We start from the raw sequence: 24,284 nt of genomic DNA, 5'->3' as shown, positions 1-24,284 counted from the left end.
GTGTCTGTTTTTGTGCCAATACCATGATGTCTTGATGATTACAGCTTTGTAGTAGAGGCTAAAGTCTGGGATTGTGATGCCTCCCGCTTTGGTCTTCTTCTTCTTCAAAATTACTTTGGCTATTCGGGGTCTTTTGTGGTTCCATACAAATTTTAGGATTGCTTGTTCTAGCTTTGAGAAGAATGCTGGTGCAATTTTGATTGGGACTGCATTGAATGTGTAGGTTGCTTTGGGTAGTATTGACATTTTAACAATATTTATTCTTCCAATTCATGAGCACACAATGTTTTTCCATTTCTTTGTATCTTTTCAATTTCCTTCATAAGCTTTCTATAGTTTTCAGCATAGATATTTTACATCTTTGGTTAGGTGTATTCCTAGGTATTTCATGCTTCTTGGTGCAATTATGAATGGGATCAGTTTCTTTATTTGTCTTTATGTTGCTTCATTATTAGTATACAAGAATGCAACTGATTTGTGTACATTAATTTTGTATCCTGTGACTTTGCAGAATTCATATATCAGTTCTAGCAGTCTTTTGGTGTAGTCTATCGGGTTTTCATGTATAGTATCATGTCATCTGCAAAAGCGAAAGCTTGACTTCATCTTTGCCAATTTTGATGCCTTTGATTTCCTTTTTTTGTCTGATTGCTGATGTTAGAACTTCCAACACTATATTAAACAACAGCGGTGAGAGTGACTTCCCTGTCATGTTCCTGATCTCAGGGGGAAAGCTCTCAGTTTTCCCCATTGAGGGTGATATTAGCTGTCAGCTTTTCATAAATGGCTTCTATGATGTTTAAGTATGTTCCTTGTATCTCGACTTTCTTGGGGGTTTTTATTAAGAAAGGATGCTGAATTTTGTCAATTGCTTTCTCTGCACCGATTCACAGGATCATATTGTTCTTATCTTTTCTTTTATTAATGTGATGTATTAATGTGATTAATGTGATGTATTGGTATGATGTATCAATTGATTGATTTGTGAATGTTGAGCCAACGCTGTAGCCCTGGAATGAATCCCAATTGATTATGGTGAATAATTCTTTTTTATGCTGTTGAATTCGATTTGCTAGTATCTTCTTGAGGATTTTTGCATTCATATTCATAAGGGATATTTGCCTGTAATTCTTTTTTTTGCTGGGTCTCTGTATGGTTTGGGAATCAAAGTAATGCTGGCTTCATAGAAAACAAATAATCTAGTGAAGAAACGGGCAGAAGACATGAATAGACATTTCTCTAAAGGAGACATCCTGATGGCCAACAGGCACATGAAAAGATGCTCAATGTCTCTCCTCATCAGGGAAATACAAATCAAAACCACACTGAGATACAACCTCATGCCAGTCAGAGTGGCTAAAATGAATAAATCAGGAGACTATAGATGCTGGTGAGGATGTGGAGAAATTGGAACACTCTTGCACTGTTGGTGGGAATGCCACCTGGTGTAGCTGCTCTGGAAAACAGTATGGAGGTTCCTCAAAAAATTAAAAGTAGATCTACCCGATCACCCAGCAATAGCACTGCTAGGAATTTACCCAAGGGATACAGGAGTGCTGATGCATACGGGCACTTGTACCCCAATGTTTATAGCAGCACTTTCAACAATAGCCAAATTATGGAAAGAGCCTAAATGTCCATCAACTGATGAATGGATAAAGAAGTTGTGGTTTATATACACAATGGAATACTACTTGACAATGATAAAGAATGAAATACGGCCTTTTGTAGCAATGTGGATGGAACTGGAGACTGTTATGCTAAGTGAAATAAGTTATACAGAGAAAGACAGATACCATATGTTTTCACTCTTATGTGGATCCTGAGAAACTTAACAGAAGACCATGGGAGAGGGGAAGGAAAAAAAAAAGGTTAGAGAGGGAGGGAGCCAAAACATAAGAGACTCTTAAAAACTGAGAACAAACTGAGGGTTGATGGGGGGAGGGAAGGAGGGGAGAGTGGGTGATGGGTATTGAGGAGGGCACCTGTTGGGATGAGCAATGGGTGTTGTATGGAAACCAATTTGACAATAAATTTCATATGAAAAAAAATAAAGGTACTTTGATGAAACATTAAAATAAAAAGTATGTGAGTAAATTTCTATAAGGGAAAGATTGGGAATAGGGCATTTCTACGTACTAACTCTGCTCTGAGCCCATGGAGAATCCTTGTAAGCCCATTAAGAGTCATTTCTTTTTGTTTTCTATAGTCTAATTGGTTTCAAGGAACCAAGCCCTATTGGCTTTCAGAGCTAGGTTGTTTGAGAGCCCATCCCTCCAGTAAAAGTCTTAAAAGTTGGGGTGCTAGATGTTGAGCCCAAACCCTTAACTCTTCAGGGTGAAGCTGGGAGTAGTGAATTCCCTCCCAATGTATATCACAATGCCAGGCATGTGGTTTATGGAGAGATTGTGTCTCATCTTCTCCTACCAGCTTTGATCTGGGCTTTTTCCTCATTTGCCTGATGTATAGGAGTCACTCAGTCATTTTTGGTTTTCTTTCAGAGGAAGTTATTCCATATATATGGAATATATTATATGGATTCAGTGTGTCCATGGGGGGGAGATGATTTCAGGAGTCTACTGTATTGCCATCTTAGACTAGAACACCCACTCTTTGCTTCTTTTCCCCTGTATTTCAGTAAATCTCATTTATCTACCCCTTGCCATGTGATCTGTTAGCTCTTGGTTGTGTGACGGGAAATCTCTGCATAGAGAAGTGGTCAGAGATATACTGAGCCAAAGGTGAACAGAAATTTGAAGCAGAGAAATTTGGGATCAATAGCACAGACACAAAAATCAATTTAGAGTCTGGTCACAAAGAATGAGTTGGAAGAGTTTTAAAGTTCATTGGGTTGTAAGGAAGAGAAACCCAACTAATCTAACTTAGCCAAATACTGGGAATTATGGGAAATGCTTCTTCTCTTATACAGTTATTGATTTATTCATTTAATAATTATTAAGGGGTTCCTACTATAGGCACTATCCTAGGTGGCAGAGGATACAAAAGGAAACAAGGCAGACTAAAATCCCTACCCTTATGGAGATTATTGTGAAAGAATGGAAAGGAGAAGAAAATAAACACAATATGTATATTAAATATTTGGTACATAAGGAGGTGAAATGTACTATAGGGAAAAGTAAAGTAAGGAAGGAAAATAGAAGATGAATGAATAAGGGTCACTAGTATTAATGTAGCCAGCCTTCCTGGTTTGCCTGGAACTGAGAGAATACTGAAATGTAAGACGTTGATACTAAAATAGGAATCTAATCTACTACTGAAATAGTATCTAAGGGAAGGAGACTCTAGGCAGAGAGTAAAAGAAATTGTAGGACCATGGGGCAGGTGAATGCCTGATGTGATTCAGAAATAGTAAGAGGGTTAGAGTGGCTGGACTTGAGGAAGTAGGAAAGAGAGTGGTAAGAAATGAGGTGGAAAAAAGTGACCAAGGACTAGGTCACAAAAGACCTTGTAGGTCAATGAAAGACACGGATTTGTACTATAAACATAATGGAGAACTACTGGGGGATTTTAAGGCAAATCTGGTTGTAACCTGACTTAAATTTTATTTTTATTTTATTTTATTATAATTTTATTTAATATTTATTTATTTTGAATGAGAGAGAGAGAGTGGGGGGGGGGAAGGGTGCAGAGAGAGAGGGAAACAGAATCTAAAGCAGGCTCTAGGCTCTGAGCTGTCAGCACAGAGCCTGACGTAGGGCTCGAACCCACGAGCCACAAGATCATGACCTGAACCAAAGTCAGACACTTAACTGACTGAGCCACCCATGCACCTCTGACCTGACTTAAATTTTAAAAGGATCATTCTTGAAGCTGCTGAGAATAAATTTCAGAAGCAAGGGTGTAAACAGAGAAAGTTAGGAAGCTATTATAGCATTTTAGGCAATAAATGATGTCAGTTCAGAGCAGAGGGAAGTGGAGAGGTGCAGTGTTATTTATATTTTTATTTATTAACTAATAAATATTGTTGATAAAATGGCTGTGGACTGTAAGAGAAAGAGAGGAATCAAAATAAACTGTTTTTTATAAAATTAGAATAGCGATATTGAGTAAAGAAGTTAGATAATGAGTCTGTAATTCAGGGCAGAAGAATATCTGTAAATAAAAATCTGTATAAATATATATCAACTCAAGCCATGAGATCTTGAGCTATTGAGAAGGTATGGGATATCCTACACAAAAGAAATCTGCATCTTACACAGAGGATTACAGAAATATCATCTATGTTGAAAGGAAGAAAGAACATGTACACAGGTGTGAGATGTGGAGATGGGAGTTTGTGGAAGTTATTTTGTAATTGTTTCTGATTTTTCAGGTTGTGGGAAGAAAGATTATATGAGAGTGAGGATAGAGGATAGGATAGGAGAACAAAGACCGCTGGCTTGAGGAGATAGTATGAAATCATCATATTGAGGCTGCAAGAGTACATGATCCAGGGAAAGGCAGCAAGATTGTTGGGCAGTATGAAGGCCCACTTGAAGTCAGAGGTCACTGTGTGAAAATAGATTCAGACAGCATGGTTATGAGTTTTTGTTTAGCTTCTTTTAGCGGCATGGTATTAGATGTAGAATAGCTGGGAAATTGGATTTAACAAGGGTTAAAGTTTCAACAAAATGGGTATGGCAAAGTTGGAGAAAGGGAAGCAGGTGAGAAAATAAGCAAGGGAGTTGTTGTTTAATGATTGACCTTGGAATGTAAGCAGGGCCAAAGGGAAATGAGAGGAAACTGAGAAAGAAAGTTAAAGTGTAATGAGAAGATGGTAAGAAGAGTGGGTTACAGACTTTGATGTGGTGGACTGGTTACAAAGGTGGGGGAACAAAAGAAAATGTATACATGAAATACAAGGGCCTCCCATATGCCTGGAGTCAAATACAAGAAAGCTTACTCTCCTGTGTTTTTGAGATGGCATGGCTTCTCATCTCTGTTTCTCTTTACATGTCTGTTTCATTCTTTTCTTTGTCTCTGGAGGGTTTTCTCTTCTATGGTGTATCTATTGCTATATGGAACCCAGCACTACATGGAGTCCCAGCTCAAAAGTCCTAATGAGTCCGTGGGAGAGGGAGTATGTTTGGCCTGATTTGGCTTGAGCCCTCTTCCAATCGGTTGATAGCAGGGGTATGGAATCATACATTCCACTACCTTTCAGTAGGTGTAATGAGAACTGACTTTTGAGAAAGGGACACAAGCAAACTTTTTAATAAAAGGGTGTGGAAACTAGGAAGAAATAATTATTAGAGGAAGTGGTTGACATTTTGTAAAAGTCAGTGGGACATCAAGTTAATGGTCATCATGGACTAGTTTCAGACTAGAGTGACTGCGAGGAAGGATACTGATTTTACTGTCATGTTGAACCTTCATACCTTGGTTGAAAATGAGTTGACAGTGCAATTGCTATGGATTTTCCAGCCACATTGGCACATCTGTCTTAGTCTTTGCTCTTCCGTATCTTACTTACTTTTTAAGATTTTCCTCAAATTCCACTTTTAAGTTTCATTTCCCTGACTCTTCCTGTTCATATGATTTTGAGCCCTGTGTAATATGTCTGTACCACTTCTTTAAATCTTAATCATGGGCAACTTAATCATTGTAGTTTAGTCTTCCTTGTTTCTCATGTAGTCTTATTCCTAAGTAAATGGTGGCTTCCTTAAGAAAAGGAAATTTGTTTATCTTTGCATCCTCTACAATTCAATGAATGGTAATATATATTAAGCACCTTTTATATGTCCACACCCAACTACACATTTAGATTAAATTTAAATAGATGAGTGATCATTTACTTTAAAAACACACACACACCCAACTACAGATATAAGACACTATAATAACCACAACGGGATATATGAAAATGAAGAAGATATATATAGTATCCTCTAAGATGTTTCATATAATACAGGTTCTCATATAGCTTCAAATGAAAAGTAACTATTTATTAGAAATCATGGTGAATAAGGAAAGTCCTAAATCTGGCATTGGACATGTGATTAGAGAAGAGAGGCATTTCAAAATGAGATAAGATGGTTGTGTAAAACTCTTATCAGAAAGATATCTAGGCATTAGTTAATGGAGGTTCTTGAATGCAACACAGAATATCTGGGACTTTCTTCTCTAAACACTTTGGAACCACCAATGGATTTTGAACAGTGGGGTACTGTGATCTGAATAGTGCATAGGATAAGCTCAAAACAATTGATAATTATCTAGTAGTTTTAAGATGAAATGTGCAATTACGTGAGTGAAATACTGAGGAAAACAGACTCAGTGATAAATAGCCCAGGGAATATAGGTGAGATTTTACTTTATATCTTACCTCAGCAAGGTTTTTATGTATTTCCTACATGGCATTGGCATCAATAAACAGAAAATATAATTATAAAAAGTGGTATAATACAAAAGAGATCATGGTGAAAATCTCGGGTTTGAATTCTTGCATCAGCCTTTGTTAACTGTGAAATTGGCCAAGTTATTCCATTCTCATTACCATAACTTTCCCATCTGGATAAACTTCCCTGGATTAAAATCCCAGTTCTGTCACTTACTAGCTATAATATTGAGATATATCTTAACCTCTTGGTGCCTTAGTTTCCCCATCACTAAAATGATTAAAATAGCACATACTTCATGGATTTACCGTAGGGATTAAACATGTAAACATGTAAAACAATGAGAATATCACATACGTGAGAAACACTCCACATTACGTAATATAATCTGTGCTCTTGAGATAAGGGTCTCCTTTCATAGGGCTGTTGAACTGAGTAAGGAAGGCATAATGTAGTGCCTGTGATATGGTAGGTGCTAAATAAACATTAGATCAACTTGAATTTGAATCTGGATGAAACACATTTTCTCATTCTCCTCCCTGGATAAACTGGATCTCAGGACATGGATTTGGGCTTAAAAGGTTCCAGAGATTTGGCCTAGGGTGAGGATTAGCTGGGTGTTTGGATAAAAAGTGTGAAGCTGAGACTGTGTCAAAGAGAGAAACTAAAAAAAAAAAAAAAAAATGACACGGACATCACAGAGTGATCAGAGCGATAATAACTTGATTTCAGATAAAGGGATAAGCTTCAAAACTACTGGACCACAAAAAGGTTTTGAAGGATGAGAGAGAGAAATTGAGACAGACAGGGTGAGGAGGGGAGAGGGAAAGAGAGTGAGAGAGAGAGGGAGAAGAGGTTCTTTATTTTACTGGCTTATAACTGCTTAGACTTTTAAGGCACTGAAATGGGAGGTAGATACCATTGACCAAATAGTTGGTCAATGCCTGTCCAATAGACTGTTCAGCTATTGGGAAAGGATAAGGGCTTTCTGATTAACCTTTTTCCCAAAGAAGCAGATGGAGGTAGGGAGCTCCTGTGTCACTCCTAAGAAGGAAATTGTGTTGGAAGACACTTCCAGTCTACTTTCATTGAATTCCTCCTTCTACTAAGGAGGAGTAATATTCCTGATGGATGAAATTGGACTTTTGGATCCTGCTCCTTCTGTCTTGGACCTATCTGCATTCAGAAAGATTAAGTTCATTTTCACTATTCCTGCTTCCCCTGGTTGGGCATCTATACCCCCCATCTACCTTGCACTAGACACAGACATCAGTGGGGAAGCTGCACTTTTACACTTGTGCTGCCTTTGAAGCAATTCAGTGAGGAAGGAACTCCAGTGTCCTCCAATGTTGCTTTATTAGGAGACCCGCATTTAGGTTATAAGACTGACATTTCGTTGTAACTCCTATTTAGTTCCAGTTTCTATTTATCCAAATTTCCTATCTCATAGCACCATATGTTGGGGTTTCGAGTGTTAATTAATCAAATCCTTCCACTACTATCACCACCTACTGATTTAATCAGTCTGATACGAGTCAAAGATGGGGGTGGAGAGTGGGACTGGAATTCTTCCTGATGCTCTTCTTCCCCTAGGCATGAACAAGTTATTTCCCTTTGAGGGGGGAAAAGGAGGGGTGGGGAATGAAGGATTAAGATAAATTGTCATTCCTCAACAAAAGCTAATTTGAAATTATGGTGCGTGAATGCCACATATAGCTATAACTTTAAGTTCCTTACACAACCCTATAGTTCTAAAATATTGATATTAAAATCCGAATTGCCTACTAAATGCAATGAATCTAATGTAATTTGAATGGGCTAGAGATAGCACAGGAATTAATTTTAAAATGTTCAAAAGACGCTGATTTATCTTTTTATGTACGGATCAATAGAGACACGTTATGTCCTCCTATTCCCTAAAAATAAGTCATGTTCATAGAGAGATGCCAGAGAGCAAATTGATCAAAGGCTAACAACAAAAAGAATTGATAAATATAAATGTACCTTGTTGGGCTGTCTGAGTGGGTGTCATGAGACTTGTATTAGATCCAATTTAATTAGCAGTTTGACTCTCCCTCAGAATGGTGTAAATAGTATGGGAAATTTGCAAATGAGGCCAATTTGAGAGATATAACACATCCTAAGAAAAATAGATACATTGATCAGAAAAAGAAGTAGGAAAATGACTGCAGAACAAAGAAATTAAATGGAAATATTCATTGGACTGCACAGAGTATAAGACTAATTATTTTAACAGATTGAGAGAGACTCTATAAAGGACAATTGTCTAAGTTTCTCTAGATGGCAAACATGGCCTTTAATTTGTGAACTTTTTACAAAATTCTGTCTAATTAAAGCTTTCTTATTCCAACAGTTTTTTTAAATAGCTTAACTGAGATATAATTCATATTACATAACATTCACCCATTTAAAGTATACATAGTGGTTTTTAGTATATTCACAAAATAATGAGACCATTACCACAACGTACTTTTGCCTAATTTTCATCACTCTTAAAAGAAGCCCTGTATCCACTCCCTGCAAACCATTAGTCTACTTTCTGTTTCTATGAATTTGCCTTTTCTGAACATTATGCATAAATGGAATCACCTAATAGGGTGTTTTGTGCCTAGTCTCTTTCATTTAGCATAATGTCTTCCTGGCTCATCACGTTATGTTATCAGTACTTTCATACCATTTTATTGCAGAATAGTGTGCCATTGTGTGGGTAGATATGCCATGTATTCTGTATCCATTTGTCAGCTAATGAACATTTGGTCCATTTCCATGTTTTTGCTATTATAAATGCACTGCTGTAGTATTCAGTTACAAGTTTTTATGTGGACACGTGCTTTGATTTCTCTTGGGTGTATGCTTAGCACTAGATTTGCTGGGTCGTATGGTAACTGCATGTTTATGTTTTGCAGAACTGCCAAATGGGTTTCCAAAGTAGTTGTTGCCCAACATTAAATTCCCAACAGCAGTGTATGACGGGTCCATTGCCTCCACATCCTCGCTATACATTTTATTGTCTCTTTTTTATTATAACCATCCTAGTGGTTGTGAAAAGGTATCTCACTGCATTTTTTATTTACCTTTCCCTGATGACTAAAAATGTTGAAGGTGTTTTCATGAGTTTATACTTGTGCATACTTCTAGTGAACTGTGTATTCATAACTTTTGCTCATTTTTAAAAGAGGGTAATTTGTGTGCTTATTATTGACTTGTAAATGTTATTTACATATCTTTTACTAAATCCCTTATCAGATATGCAACTTGAAAATATTTTCTCCCCTTTTGTGCATTGTATATCACTTTCTTGATGGCATTGTTTCAGCACCAAAGTTTTACATTTTGAAGTCCAATTTTTTTTTCTCTTATTACTTGTCCTTTTGGTGTCATACATAGGAAGACATTGTCTAACACAAGGTTATAAAGATTTATGCCTATTTTTTTTTATTTTACTTATTTAATTCTTTCTCATTATTAGTTTCAGAAAAATAAGTTGTTTTTTCTGGCATCCACCAAATGTCACCGGTGAGTCCCCTCCCTGCCTTGGGGAAATATATCTTTATGAACTTACGGATTTTAAATTTGGGGGCATGCGGGGTATGCCTATATTTTTTCATAGAGCTTTATCTCATACATTTATCATGTTGGATCCATTGCAAGTTAAATTTTGTCCATGGTATAGGTGGAAGTCCAATTTATTATATTCCATAATAATATCCCATTGTTCCAGTGCCATTTGTGAAAAGAGCATTCTCTCCTTATTGAATTGTGTTGGTAGTTTTGTTAAAAATCAATTGACCATAGGGGAGCCTGGGTGGCTCAGTCAGTTGAGCATCCAACTTCAGCTCAAGTCATGATCTCACGGTTCATGAGTTTGAGCCCCGCGTCAGTGTCTGTGCTAACAGCTCAGAGCCTGGAGCCTGCTTTGGATTCTGTGTATCTTTCTCTCTCTACCTTCCCCTCCTCACTCTCAGTCATTCTCTCTCTCAAAAATAAATAAACATTGGGGTGCCTGGGTGGCTCAGTTGGTTAAGCGTCCGACTTCGGCTCAGGTCATGATCTCGCGGTCCGTGAGTTCGAGCTCTGTGTGGGGCTCTGTGCTGACAGCTCAGAGCCTGGAGCCTGTTTCAGATTCTGTGTCTCCCTCTCTCTCTCTGACCCTCCCCCATTCATGCTGTTTCTCCCTGTCTCAAAAATAAATAAACATTAAAAAATTTTTTTAAAAAATTAAATAAATAAATAAATAAATAAATAAACAAACAAACATTAAAAACTCAATTGACCATAAATGTAACAGGCTATTTCTGGACTTGCATTTCTATCCCATTGTCATATCTATCTTGGTACATCAGTGAGATAGAACATATCACTGAGATAACAGTGATAACAAGGGTAATAAATAATAATGGGATAGAAAATACTTATGTCTGTCCTTATGCCAATACCACACTGAATCAATTATTATAGCTTTTTAGCATATTTCAAAATCAGGCAATGAAAATCTCCACAACTTTGTTCTTTTTTTTCAAGATGTCTTTGACTTTCTGGGTCCCTCGATTTCTTTCTTATTTGAGTGGACACAAAGTTACATTAGTTTCATGTGTCCAACATAGTGATTTAACAAGTTTATACATTAGTCTATGCTTGCCTCAAGTGTAGCTGCCATCTGTTCCAATACATTGTTATTAGAGTATCATTGATTGTATTCCTTATGCCGTATCCTTTATTCCCTGATGTATTCATTCCATTCGTGGAAATTTGTATCGCCCTCTCTGCTTCAGCAATTTTCCCCATCCGCCCTCCCGTCATCCTCTCCTGCAACCATCAGTTTGTTCTCTGTACTTATAGGTCTGATTCTGCTTTTGGTTTATTCATTTGTTGTTATTGTTTTTAGATTCCACTTAGGAGTGAAATCCATGTGGGATTTGTCTTTCTCAGTCTGACATATTTCACTTAGCCTGGTACCTTCTAGGTCTTTTGCATTTTGATAGGAGTTTAACAATCAGCTTGTCGGCTCCACTGGCAGCCCAGTGGGTACGCCTTCTCCAGGATCCCACCAGGAGGCCGCTGAGCCTTTCTTGGTGTCAACCGTGCTCCCATACTGTGAAGAGATGGTGACAGTCAACAGTTAGTTTTCCATGCTTACTGCACCCCTCCTGGGGCCAGCCGGCAGGCTCGTGTGGGGCCCAATGGGAAGGGTATGAATCCACCTGTGTACTACACACAGCCAGTGCCAGTTCCAAGTGCCAATGCAATTGCTGTGCAGACAGTCTACCGCAGCTGGTCTTCTTTCTCCACCACCCAGTCCAGATTCTCTGTCCTTCCTCCAACAAGATGATTGTGGCTCAGCTGCCCTATAAGACTGGTGCCCTCACCTAGCTCTCCTATGGCATCCTCCCTTTCTGTGTGGGTGCCCTACAGGAGGTGGACAACCTCTGTCCCAACTGCAAAGCTCTCCTGGGCACCTGTGAGTATTTGTAGGACTCTGCTAGACCTGCAGGGGGCCTCATACTGTAGGAAGTACTCTCTGACTCTCACCCAGTCCCACCCCTGCTGGGGGTTCCATCTTGGTGGTCTCATCTCTCCAGGGGCTTCACCTTTGTGTCTTCTTTTGGGGAAAAATATCACAAAGGTGCACACCTCCAAAACCCCAGAGATTTCTGCTTGGAATGCTGCACAAGACATGCAAAGCCATTCACCTTGAGTTCTGGTTCAAGTGTTTCCCATCTACTGTGACCCCAAGTCACCCCATCTAACTGTGACTGTTGCCCCATCTGAATATCTTCTGGTATTTGCCATTGGCTGGCTTCTTTTCTTGTCTCTGTGGCCCTTTCTGAGGGTGGGTCTTATAGGACCAAGGCACAGATTGCTTTATTTTTGAGATTGTTTTGGCCTGAATATGTCTGACCCAACCTTTAGTGCCTATCATCATGTTCATCTGCTCCCACTTCTGATAACAAAATTATTGCCTTATGAACTAAGAGCTTGGTTCTCAGTCTATAACTGTGGGTCTTTTCATTAGTACACAAATTCACTTTAATTTCTTCATTCCTTTTTAAGTACAAGGAGCTATTCACACCCACCAGACCCAATCCATGAGGTCATAAATCCATGTTAGAAATGCGGGATTAGATCTAATCATGGATCTGCCTTCCCTCAGTTCTTTGTACCACATCCTCAGCTACTTTCCCTGAAAGGCTTTTGTCTTGTAGAGGAATCCTTTGTGTCAGCCATTTTCTATGACCTCCCTTTGGTCTTAAATACCTTGGAATATAAGTACGACAGGAAGGACTATAGAAGCATTTTTTTTTAACCATATGACTGCTATAATTTTCTCATTTGCCAGTGCACTCTTATTTTGTTGTTGTAGTTTTTCTTAACAGAAAATATGTATAATTTTATCTACTGCCTCTACTTAGGTTTAGTGTGATTCTTAAAAACTTCTATAATGGAACTCTTAAAATGGGACCCCATTTGGGTTCTCCGTGGTGTGTTTAGAAAGACAAAGAAAGCACAATTTGAGCATATCTGGGTACCATAGTGGTGGAAAGTTTGGGACCTGACCTTTTCAAGGGAATCTAAATTCTGATTTTATTTGATCTCTCAGTTCTCAAGTTTGAGCCCCAAATGGGTTCTCTGCTGTCTGCAGGGAGCCTGCTTGGGATCCTCTGTTCCCCTTTCTCTCTGTCCCTCCCCTGCTTGGGCTCTTTCTCTCTCAAAAATAAACATTAAAAAAAAAAGACTGTAGTATAAGTGTACACACATGTGTGTGTGTGCGCATGCATACACACACACACACACACACACACACACACACACACAAAATTGTTGTATAATATCAGAAGCCATGATTTCTGGAACCCAATCAGGAAGCCAGAGTTCTCAGCTACTATGTCATTTTTGAAATCAAGACAAAGCTGGGTGCAATTTTCAAGAGTCCTCATTTTCATGGGGAATGCACATGAATAATATTATGAAGAAATCAAGCCTAGACCTTGAACAAAAATCAGTATATTGGCTGAAAATTTTACCCATAACCATTGATTCAGCTGTGCTTTGATGTTTTGAAGGTTCCAGTAATTATTTTTTCAATGAATGTGGATACTACATAGTACTTTGGTGTTTTCTGCTTTTAATAAATAGAGTCTTTGGTTCACTCGGTGGAAAAAAAAAAGAATAAGTTTGTCAATTTCTTCAAACAGTAATAATAAATAACTCCAGCTAGGATTTTTTTAATTTAATTTTTTATTTTTTAAATTTACATCCAAATTAGTTAGCATATAGTGCAACGATGATTTCAGGAGTAGATTCCTTAGTGCCTCTTATCCATTTAGCCCATCCCCCTCCCACAACCCCTCCCATAACTCTCAGTTTGTTCTCCATATTTATGAGTCTCTTCTGTTTTGTCCCCCTCCCTGTTTTTATATTATTTTTGTTTCCCTTCCCTTACGTTCATCTGTTTTGTCTCTTGAAGTCCTCATATGAATGAAGTCATATGATTTTTGTCTTTCTCTGACTGACTAGTTTCATTTAGCATGATACCCTCCAGCTCCATCCATGTAGTTGCAAATAGCAAGATTTCATTCTTTTTGATTGCTGACTAATACTCCATTGTATATATATATACCACATCTTCTTTATCCATTTATCCATCTGTGGACATTTGGGCTTTTTCCATACATCGGCTATTGTTGATAGTGCTGCTATAAACATGGGGGTTCATGTGTCCCTTCGAAACAGCACACCTGTATCCCTTGGATAAATGCCTAGTAGTGCAATTGCTGGGTCACAGGGTAGTTCTATTTTTAGTTTTTTGAGGAACCTCCATACTGTTTTCCAGAGTGGCTGCACTAGCTTGCATTCCCACAGTGCAAAAGAGATCCTCTTTCTCCGCATCCTCACCAACATCTGTTGTTGCCTGAGTTGTTAATATTAGCCATTCTGAGAGGTGCGAGGTGGTATCTCATTGTGGTTTTGATTTGTATTTCCCTGATGATGAGTGACATTCAGCATATTTTTCATGTGTCGGTTGGCCATCTGGATGTCTTCTTTGGAGAAGTGTCTATTCATGTCTTGTGCCCATTTCTTCACTGGATTATTTGTTTTGTGGGTGTTGAGTTTGATACGTTCTTTATAGATTTTGGATACTAACCCTTTATCTGATATGTCATTTGCAAATATCTCCTCCCATTCTGTCAGTTGCCTTTTAGTTTTGCTGATTGTTTCCTTTGCTGTGCAGAAGCTTTTTATTTTGAGGAGGTCCCAGTAGTTCATTTTTGCTTTTGTTTCCGTTGCCTCTGGAGACGTGTTGAGTAAGAAGTTGCTGTGGCCAAGAGCAAAGAGTTTTTTGCCTGCTTTCTCCCCTAGGATTTTGATGGCTTCCTGTCTTACATTGAGGTCTTTCATCCATTTTGAGTTTATTTTTGTGTATGGTGTAAGAAAGTGGTTCAGGTTCATTCTTCTGCATGTCACTGTCCAGTTCTCCCAGCACCATTTGTTGAAGAGACTGTCTTTATTCCATTAGATATTCTTTCCTGCTTTGTCAAAGATTAGTTGGCCATATGTTTGTGGGTCCATTCTCGGTTCTCTATTCTGTTCCATTGATCTGGGTGTCTGTTCTTGTGCCAGTACCATACTGTCTTGATGATTACAGCTGTGTAGTATAGCTTGAAGTCTGGGATTGTGTTGTCTCCTAATTTGGTTTTCTTTTTGAAGATCTCTTTGGCTATTCGGGTTTTTTTCTTGTTCCATATAATTTTAGGATTATTTGTTCTAGCTTTTTGAAGAATGCTGGTGTTACTTTGATAGGGATTGAATATGTAGATTGCTTTTGGTACTATTGACATTTTAACAATGTTTGTTCTTCCCATCCAGGAGCATGGAACCTTTTTCCATTTTTTTGTGTTTTCTTCAATTTCTTTCATGACCTTTCCGTAGCTTTCAGTGTATAGATTTTTCACCTCTTTGGTTAGATTTATTCCTAGGTGTTTTATGGTTTTTTGTGCAACTGTAAATGGGCTCAATTCCTTGATTTCTATTTCTGTCACTTCGTTGTTGGTGTATAGGAATGCAACCGATTTCTGTGCATTGATTTTATATCCTGCAACTTTGCTGAATTCATGAATCAATTCTAGAAGTTTTTTGGTGGAATCTTTTGGGTTTTCCATATAGAGTATCATGTCATCTGCAAAGAGTGAAAGTTTGACCTCCTCCTGGCTGATTTGGATACATTTTGTTTCTTTGTGTTGTCTGATTGCAGAGGCTAACACTTCCAATACTGTGTTGAATAACAGTGGCGAGAGTGGACATCCCTGTCTTTTTCCTGACCTTAGGGGGAAGCTCTCAGTTTTTCCCCATTGAGGATGGTATTAGCTTTGGGCCGTTCATATATGGCTTTTATGATCTCAAGGTATGTTCCTTCTATCCCTACTTTCTTGAGGGTTTTTATCAAGAAAGAATGCTGTATTTTGTCAAATGCTTTCTCCGCATCTATTGAGAAGATCTTATGGTTCTTGTCCTTTCTTTTATTGATGTGATGAATCATGTTGATTGTTTTGCAGATATTGAACCAGCCCTGAATCCCAGGTATAAGTCCCGCTTGGTCGTGGTGAATAATTTTTTTTAATGTATTGTTGGATCTGGTTGGCTAATATCTTGTTGAGGATTTTTGCATCCATGCTCATCAGGGAAATTGGTCTATAGTTCTCCTTTTTAGTGTGGTCTCTGTCTGGTTTTGGAATCAAGGTAATGATGGCTTCATAGAAAGAATTTGGAAGTTTTCCTTCCATTTCTATTTTTTGGAACAGTTTCAAAGAATAGGTGTCAACTCTTCCTTAAATGTTTGGTAGAATTCCCCTGGAAAGCCATCTGGTCCTGGACTCTGGTTTTTAGGAGATTTTTGATTACTAATTTGATTTCCTTACAGGTTATGGGTGTGTTCAAATTTTCTCTTTCTTCCTGTTTCAGTTTGGGTAGTGTATATGTTTCTAGGAATTTATCCATGTTTTCTAGATTGCCAATTTGTTTGGCATATAATTTCTCATAATATTCTCTTATTATTGTTTTTATTTCTGCTGTGTTGGTTGTGATCTCTCCTCTTTCATTCTTGATTTTATTTATTTGGGTCCTTTCCTTTTTCTTTTTGATCAACTGGCTAGTGGTTTATCAATTTTTTTAATTCTTTCAAAGAACCAGCTTCTGGTTTCATTGATCTGTTCTATTGTTTTTTTGGTTTCGATAGCATTAATTTCTGCTCTAATCTTTGTTATTTTCTGTCATCTGCTAGTTTTGAGTTTATTTGCTGTTCTTTTTCCAGCTCCTTAAGGCGTAAGGTTAGGCTGTGCATCTGAGTTTTCTTTCTTCCTTCTTTAGGAAGGCCTGTATTGCTATATACTTTCCTCTTATGACCACCTTTGCTGCATCCCAGAGGTTTGGGGTTGTGGTGTTATCATTTTCATTGACTTCCATATACTTTTTAATTTCCTCTTTAACTGCTTGGTTAGCCCATTCACTCCTTAGTAGGATGTTCTTCTGGCTCCAAGTATTTGTTACCTTTCCAAATTTTTTTCTTGTGGTTGATTTTGAGTTTCATAGCATTGTGGTCTGAAAATAGGCATGGTATAATCTCCATCTTTTTGTATTTCTTGAGGGCTGATTTGTGTCCCAGTATTGATCTATTTTGGAGAACGTTCCATGTGCCATGGAGAAGAATGTATATTCCACTGCTTTAGGATGAAATGTTCTGAATATATCTGTTAAGACCATCTGGTCCAGTGTGTCATTCAAACCCATTGTTTCCTTGCTGATTTTTTGATTAAATGATCTGTCCATTGCTGTGAGTGGGGTGTTGAAGTCTCCTCCTATTATGGTATTACTATCGATGAGTTTTTTTGTGTTTGTGATTAATTGATTTATATATTTGGGTGTTTTCACATTTGGCGCCTAAATGTTTACAATTGTTAGGTCTTCTTGGTGGATAGACTCCTTGATTATGATATAATTCCCTTCTGCATCTCTTGATACAGTCTTTATTTTAAAGTCTAGATTGTCTGATATAAGTATGGCTACTCCAGCTTTCTTTTGTTTACCATTAGCATGATAGATGGTTCTCCATCCCCTTATTTTCAATCTGAATGTGTCTTTAGGTCTAGAGTGGGTCTCTTGTAAACAGCATATAGATGAATCTTGTTTTCTTATCCATTCTTTTACCCTCTGTCTTTTGATTGGAGGTTTGAGTCCATTGACATTTAGAGTGAGTACTGAAAGATGTGAATTTATTGCCATTATGATGCTTGTAGAGTTGGAGTTTCTGGTGGTGTTCTCTGGTCCTTTCTAACCTTCATTGTTTTGTGTGTGTGTGTGTGTGTGTGTGTGTGTGTGTGTGTGTGTGTATATATATATATATATATATATATATATATATATATATATATATATAATTTTTTCCCTCTTTTCTCCCCTCAGAGAGTCCCCCTTAAAATTTCTTGCAGGGATAGTTTAGTGGTCACAATCTCCTTTAATATTTGTGTGTCTGGGAAACTTTTTATCTCTCCTTCTATTTTGAACGACAGCCTTGCTGGATAAAGAATTCTTGGCTGCATATTTTTCTGATTCAGCACACTGAATATCCTGCCCCTCCTTTCGGGCCTGCCAAGTTTCTGTGGATAGCTCTGCTGCAAACATGATCTGTCTTCCCTTGTAGGTTAGGGACTTTTTTTTCCCTTGCTGCTTTCATGATTTTCTCCTTGCCTGAGTGTTTTGTGAAGTTGACTATTATATGCCTTGTTTATGGTCGGTTTTTGTTGAATCCAATGGGGTCCTTTGTGCTTCCTGGAGTTTGATGTCTGTGTCTTTCCCCAGGTTAGGAAAGTTTTCTGCTATGACTTGCTCACATAACCCTTCTACCCCTATGTCTTTCTTTTCCTCTTCTGGGACTCCTATGATTCTGATATTATTCCTTTTTAGTGAGTCACTGACTTCTCTAATTCTTAAATCGTGATCTTTTGCCTCAATCTCCCTCTTTTTTTCTGCTTCATTATTCTCTATAAGTTTGTCCTCTATATCGCTGATTCTCGGTTCTGCCTCATCCATCCTTGGTGCATCCTCGCTGCATCTATCCATGATTGCAGCTCAGTTATAGCATTTTTAATTTCATTCTGGCTATTTTTTACTTCTTTTATCTCTGCAGAAAAGGATTTTAATCTATTTTTGACTCCAGCTAATATTCTTATTATCGTGATTCTAAATTTTTGTCCAGACATCTTGCTTCTTTCTGTGTTGGTTAAGTCTCTGGCTGTCGTTTCTTCATGCTCTTTCTTTCGGGGTGAATTCCATTGTTTCACCTTTTGGACGGAGAAAAGGAATTAATGAGGTAGAAAAATTTAATTTATAAGAAATTAAAATTCAAAAAATATTAAAATTAAAGATTAAACACACACACACACAAATCAAAGAGATGATGCTAGATCCTAGGTGTGTTTGGTCTGGGTGTTGAAAGTGGTTTGACAGATTAGAGAAAAAAAAGGGAGGGGGGAGAAAATCGTTTGAAAAAATGATAACACTAAAATAGATAAAATGAGATGATGGGGGTAAAATAGAATTTGAAAAAATATACACAAAAGTAAAGAGTATAGTAGAAAAAATTAACGAAAAATATATTTAAAAAAAATTTTTTTTAACGTTTATTTATTTTTGAGACAGAGAGAGACAGAGCATGAACGGGGGAGGGTCAGAGAGAGGGGGACATATGATTTTTTTCTTTTTCTGTATTTAAGAAAAAAGAAAAGAAATGAAAAAGAGAAAAAAGATTAAAAATCATTTGAAAATTTGAAAAAGTGAATACACTGTAGTAGACTAAAATAAAATGATGGAAGTAAAATAGAATTTGAAAAAAATTACATAAAAGCCAAAAATATAGTAAAAAAGTAAATAAAAATATTTTAATAGAAATTGAAAGTAAAAATGAAGTTTTTCTCTTTCTTCATTCAAGAAAATGAAAAGAAATGAAAAGAGAAAAAAGAAAAAGAAAGAAAAAAGGAAATTGTTTGAAAATTTGAAAAGGTGAATATACTGAATTAGACTAAAATAAGATGATGGAAGTAAAATAGAATTTGAAAGCATTTACACAAAAGTAAAAAATATAGTAACAAAAATTAAAGAAAAATATTTTTAATAAAAATTGAAAATAAAAATCAATTTTTTCTCTTTCTGTATTCAAGAAAAAGAAGTGTAAAAGATAAAAAGAAAAAAAAATAAAATTGAATAGATGAACCTGCTAACAGATTGAAATAGGACTGAAATTACTTCGTTTTCCCCTAGAACTCAGTCTGTGTAGCACTTTATAACCCATAAACTAAGCCAGTGGTGAGACTTATGTTTTTGAATAGCAATGTTGGCTCAGTTGGGTGGGGCTCAGTGTAATAGCTCCGCTCTCCACTAGATGGTGCAGCTAGCCTACTGGGGTGGATTGTTGCGGCTCATATGAACATGCGCGGGAGTGGTGACAATGGCTCCACCCAGCTACCCATTCTGTTCTCCCGGATCAGCAATTGTGCACCTGTCCTCAGTCTTCAGCTTTCATCCACTCCCTGCTTTTTCACTCTCCATGACCAGGCCTTAGGCAGTACCTCTCTCCTGAGTTTTGTCTCAGATGCAGCTGTTTTCCCCGGGCCCTTACTTCTGAAGGACTGTGGCTTTGACTGGTTCCGCCCCTCTGTGGGAGGGTCTCACCAAGCAATGGCAGAATCCCAGCTGTACCCAAGAACGCTTGCGGGACCCTGCTGCTGCCAGAGTCCCAAGACTGCGGCCAGGTTCCAGTCTGCCCCAGAAAAAGTTCGTGAGACAGTGTTGCAGCAGCATTTCAGGGATTATGGAAAATCACAACACACATCTGGCACCAGGCTTTACCCTTAATGACCTTGTTCCAGCACCAGCAAATGTGGCCATTTTCTGGGGTCTGCTGGGACCAGGTGGTTTCAACAGTCTCTACCAAATGTCCTTCCATCAGTGGAACCGCTTTTCGCCATGTGGCCCGAGAACCTCCTGGACCCCACTCTGTTCCTGGGGATTTGCCCTTCCCACCAGAGCACCTCCAGGTATTGAGCTGCAGAGTTCAGCCTTGAACTCCTGTTTACAGTCTTAATGAATTGAAAACTTCTCTTTTCTCCTTCCTCCCTTTTTAGTTTACTCCCTGTGGCTGTTTCCAATTTTCCACTTTCTCTCCAGCTGCTTTTGGGGAGGGGTGCTTTTCCCATATTCTCCCCCACCCCAGTCTCTGTCTTCTCTCTGCCTGCAAAGGTGGCTCCCTGCCCACCGCCAGCTTCTCTCTCCCCAAGTTCACCTCTCTGCACCACGTACCTGCTGAATTCTGTGGTTCAGGTTGTTCAGATTGTTGTGTTAATCCTCCAATCAGTTTTCTAGGTGTGTAGGATGGTTTAGTGTTGACTGGCTGTATTTCATGGACGTGAGACACACAAAAAACTTCCATGCTGTTCCACCATCTTGGCTCCTCCCAGCTGGGATTTTGATAGGGATTGTGTTGAATCTGCAGATATATATGGAAATTATTGCTATCTTAACAATATTAAGTCCCTCAATTTATCAACATACATGTTTTTTATTTATATTTTTTACATTATTTTAAATAATATTTTGAAGTTTCAGTATACCAGTATTGTGTATGTTTTTTTAAAAATATATCCCTAAAATGGGGCGCCTGGGTGGCTCAGTCGGTTGAGCGTCCGACTTCAGCTCAGGTCACGATCTCGCGGTATGTGAGTTCGAGCCCCGTGTCGGGCTCTGTGCTGACTGCTCAGAGCCTGGAGCCTGTTTCAGAGTCTGTGTCTTCCTCTCTCTCTGACCCTCCCCCATTCATGCTCTGTCTCTCTCTGTCTCAAAAATAAGTAAACGTTAAAAAAAAAATTTTAAAAATAAAATAAAATAAAATATATCCCTAAATGTGTTATTTTTGGATGCTTTTAAAAAGGAAATGTTTTATTTTGTTTTTGGAGTGCTCCTTGATATTTGTATATTGATCTTATATCCTGCAACATTTATGAATTTTTTTATTATTTCAGAGTCTTTCTGTGAGTTTCTTAGGATTTTCTAAATATGTAGTCATGTCATTTACAAATACAGCTTTTTTTTAGCATTTCAATGTGGATACCATTTATTTATTTATTTATTTAGCCTAATTGCCCTGTGTGCTGGGTTGAATAGTTTCCTCCTCAAAATTCATGTCAACCAGCACCTCAGAATGTGATCTTATTTTTGCAAATATGGTTGAATAAGATGAGGTCATACTGAGTTGGAATAGATCCTTAAAGCCACTGGCTGGTATTCTTATGAAAAGGCCATGTGAAGACACACAATCAGAGACAGTGAAAAGGACCATGTGAAGATGGAGGAAGATATTGGTGGGATGCAGCTATAAGCCAATGAAGATAAAGATTGCTGGCAACTGCCAGGAAGCTGGGAAGAGGCAAAGAAGGATCCTTACAGTCTTCAAAGAGAGCATGATCTTGCCAACTTCTTGACTTGTAGCCTCTGTAACTGTGAGAGAATATGCTTCTATTATTTTAAGCCACCCAGTTTCTGATACTTTGTTGTGGCAACCTTGGGAAATTAATGTGTAATAGAAAAACGTGGCTTTGGAGCCAGATGAACCTGAGGTGGATTCCAGCAGTCTGGCACTAATTAGTTCTGAGTCACTGAGCAAATAATTTCAAGTGTTTTTGTGCCCTTTTCAATCTATGAAATGGGATTAATGGAAGCCATACATTGTGAAGTGTGAAATGGGTAATTTTTATAACAAACATTAATAGATTTTAAAAACCTTTTTATCATTATTGTTGCTATTAAGTGAAACTACATACTACTGGAGGTTCTGTCTAAAAAAGAATCCTGAAAGAAGTCAGTAGGTTCTCTTGTTGAGAAAGATATCATAGACAGTTAACACATCAGGTTGAGTATTTCCTGTATGTGCTTTTGGCTGCTTTTGGATTCTTCTCCTTGATTTTGAATAGTTTATTGCTCTTCTGCCTACAAAATATAAATTAGACTATTCCACAGGAGCAAATACTATGCTTAATACACTTCCATCTCATCATGGATCCCATCATCTGCTTAACCGGTCACCTTCCCCCTCCTTATCATAGAGATGACATCTTTTTACTCACTGACAGAGAGTGCAACTGGAGTATGACTCTGACCATTCCAGAATGCAACATAGCCAACATCATGAACGGGACAGGCTCTACTGCTAATGGCTGCTTGTTTGCTTCTGTCAAGTTTATATTTCTTAGGGTGAGAAGCTAGGTGAGATGAAATAGAGCAGGCTTTTAGAAAGCTCTTGACATATGGGTTCTCTAGCTGTGTATAGCCTAGGAGGATCAATAGAAACCTGTCACAAACACACTCACACAATCCTGCTCAAGGTAATGAACATTGACTAATACAATTTTATTTGTACCTTTGCAAAATGCTTCTGGTCAGAGGTCAGCATTTGTGGGCAAATGCTTGCCTCTGGTATTTATTTTTCTAGTAGGGGCTGTTGGATGGCTCACTAGAGGGAGATTATGAAACATTTAAAATATAGATACTGTGATTTCCTCCTCCCAATGCCCACTTCACACATATACAGACTCAAACACGTTTGTTGGAAAATTCTTAATCTTCAAAGAACAGGCACAGAACATGGATTCTGAAATCAGAAAGATTTGGGTGTTTCACTCACTAGCTGTGTGACCACTCAAAATTCCAATTTTCTGATTTCTAAAATGGAAATTAATAATATGAGTCTCAATAGCTTTTGCTGATTTTGTTTACAAGTTTATCTCCTCCTTTAGACTAAACTCTTTGAGGAGAAGTTCTCTGTTTTATTTCTACATCTTCAACATCTAGCATAGTACTAAGTGTATGTTACACATTCCAAGTATGTGTTAAACATTCCACACTTGCTGAATGAAGGATGGATAATGCTTAAATTAGGTTTACTTCTTGGGGCACCTAGTGGCTCAGTTGGTTAAGCAGTTGACTCTTGATTTTGGCTCAAGTCACAATCTCACAGTTTGTGGGATGGAACCCCACATCAGGCTGCTTGGGAAGCCTGCTTGGAATTCTCTCTCTCTCCCTCTCTGTGCCACCCCACACACACATACTCTCTCTCTCTCTCTCAAAACTTTAAAAAATTAGGCTTAGCTTCTTATATAGTGTTCAATTTTTATCAAGTTACAACACTTCTCTCCAACTCTGTTTCCATTATTTGAGAACTATATAAAATAGTGTACAAATAATATCTTAGGTCTCTTCCACTGCTAATATTCACGATGACACTGATTGTTCCTATTGGGGGAAGAGGAGATGGTGCTTCCATATGATAGTTTCCTTATTTGGATTTAATTTCACAGACACTGGACTTTTCTGCCAATGCTTGCCCATTTGTATCCAAAGGCATGTGCTTAGCAAGTAAAATGCAGTCCAGTAGAGCATGTACTGTTTAGAAGCTTAGATCTTTATTTGAAATACCTTTCTGGAGACCAAAAGAGTCAAGAAGGAGGAATACATCATCACTCACCACTTTGTCATGATGTACGTAGGCATTATCTCAATAGTTTTTACCTTACTTGAAGAATAATCACATTTCCTTGTATTTGGGGGGAAAAATCAGAGTGAGCCAAAGTGATATTGGCTTTAGGCAAAACATATGCTTTGTATTTATCAAAGTTTTCAGCAATAGCTGCATAGTCTCTACTGATGATCCATTTTTAAGCTAGTCCTGATTGTAGCATTTCTCCCTTTAATCCAAAGTATCTTAAGCAAAGTATCATAAGCAGTACCTCCTTCTTCCCATCTTGGGCTGGAGGAGTCAGGAAATAGAAGTTCTGATATTTTTCTTTTCCCATTTTGGAAGTGGGTCAATTCCAAGTTTATTTAAGA

At 38.0% G+C, this 24,284-nt stretch overlaps 1 pseudogene; it reads left to right on the top strand.

Annotated features, from left to right (window-relative positions):
- The window catches only part of LOC121039184 (uncharacterized), a 30,849-nt pseudogene extending 18,795 nt beyond the window's left edge, over positions 1-12,054 (top strand).
- The last annotated feature ends 12,230 nt before the right edge of the window (positions 12,055-24,284 follow it).

This window comes from Herpailurus yagouaroundi, unplaced genomic scaffold (genome assembly GCF_014898765.1).
Source record: "Herpailurus yagouaroundi ecotype Mexico unplaced genomic scaffold, PumYag 180, whole genome shotgun sequence".
NCBI lineage: Eukaryota > Metazoa > Chordata > Mammalia > Carnivora > Felidae > Herpailurus > Herpailurus yagouaroundi.
Note: the sequence above shows the minus strand (reverse complement) of the source record. Positions and strands in the feature narration are given on the sequence as shown.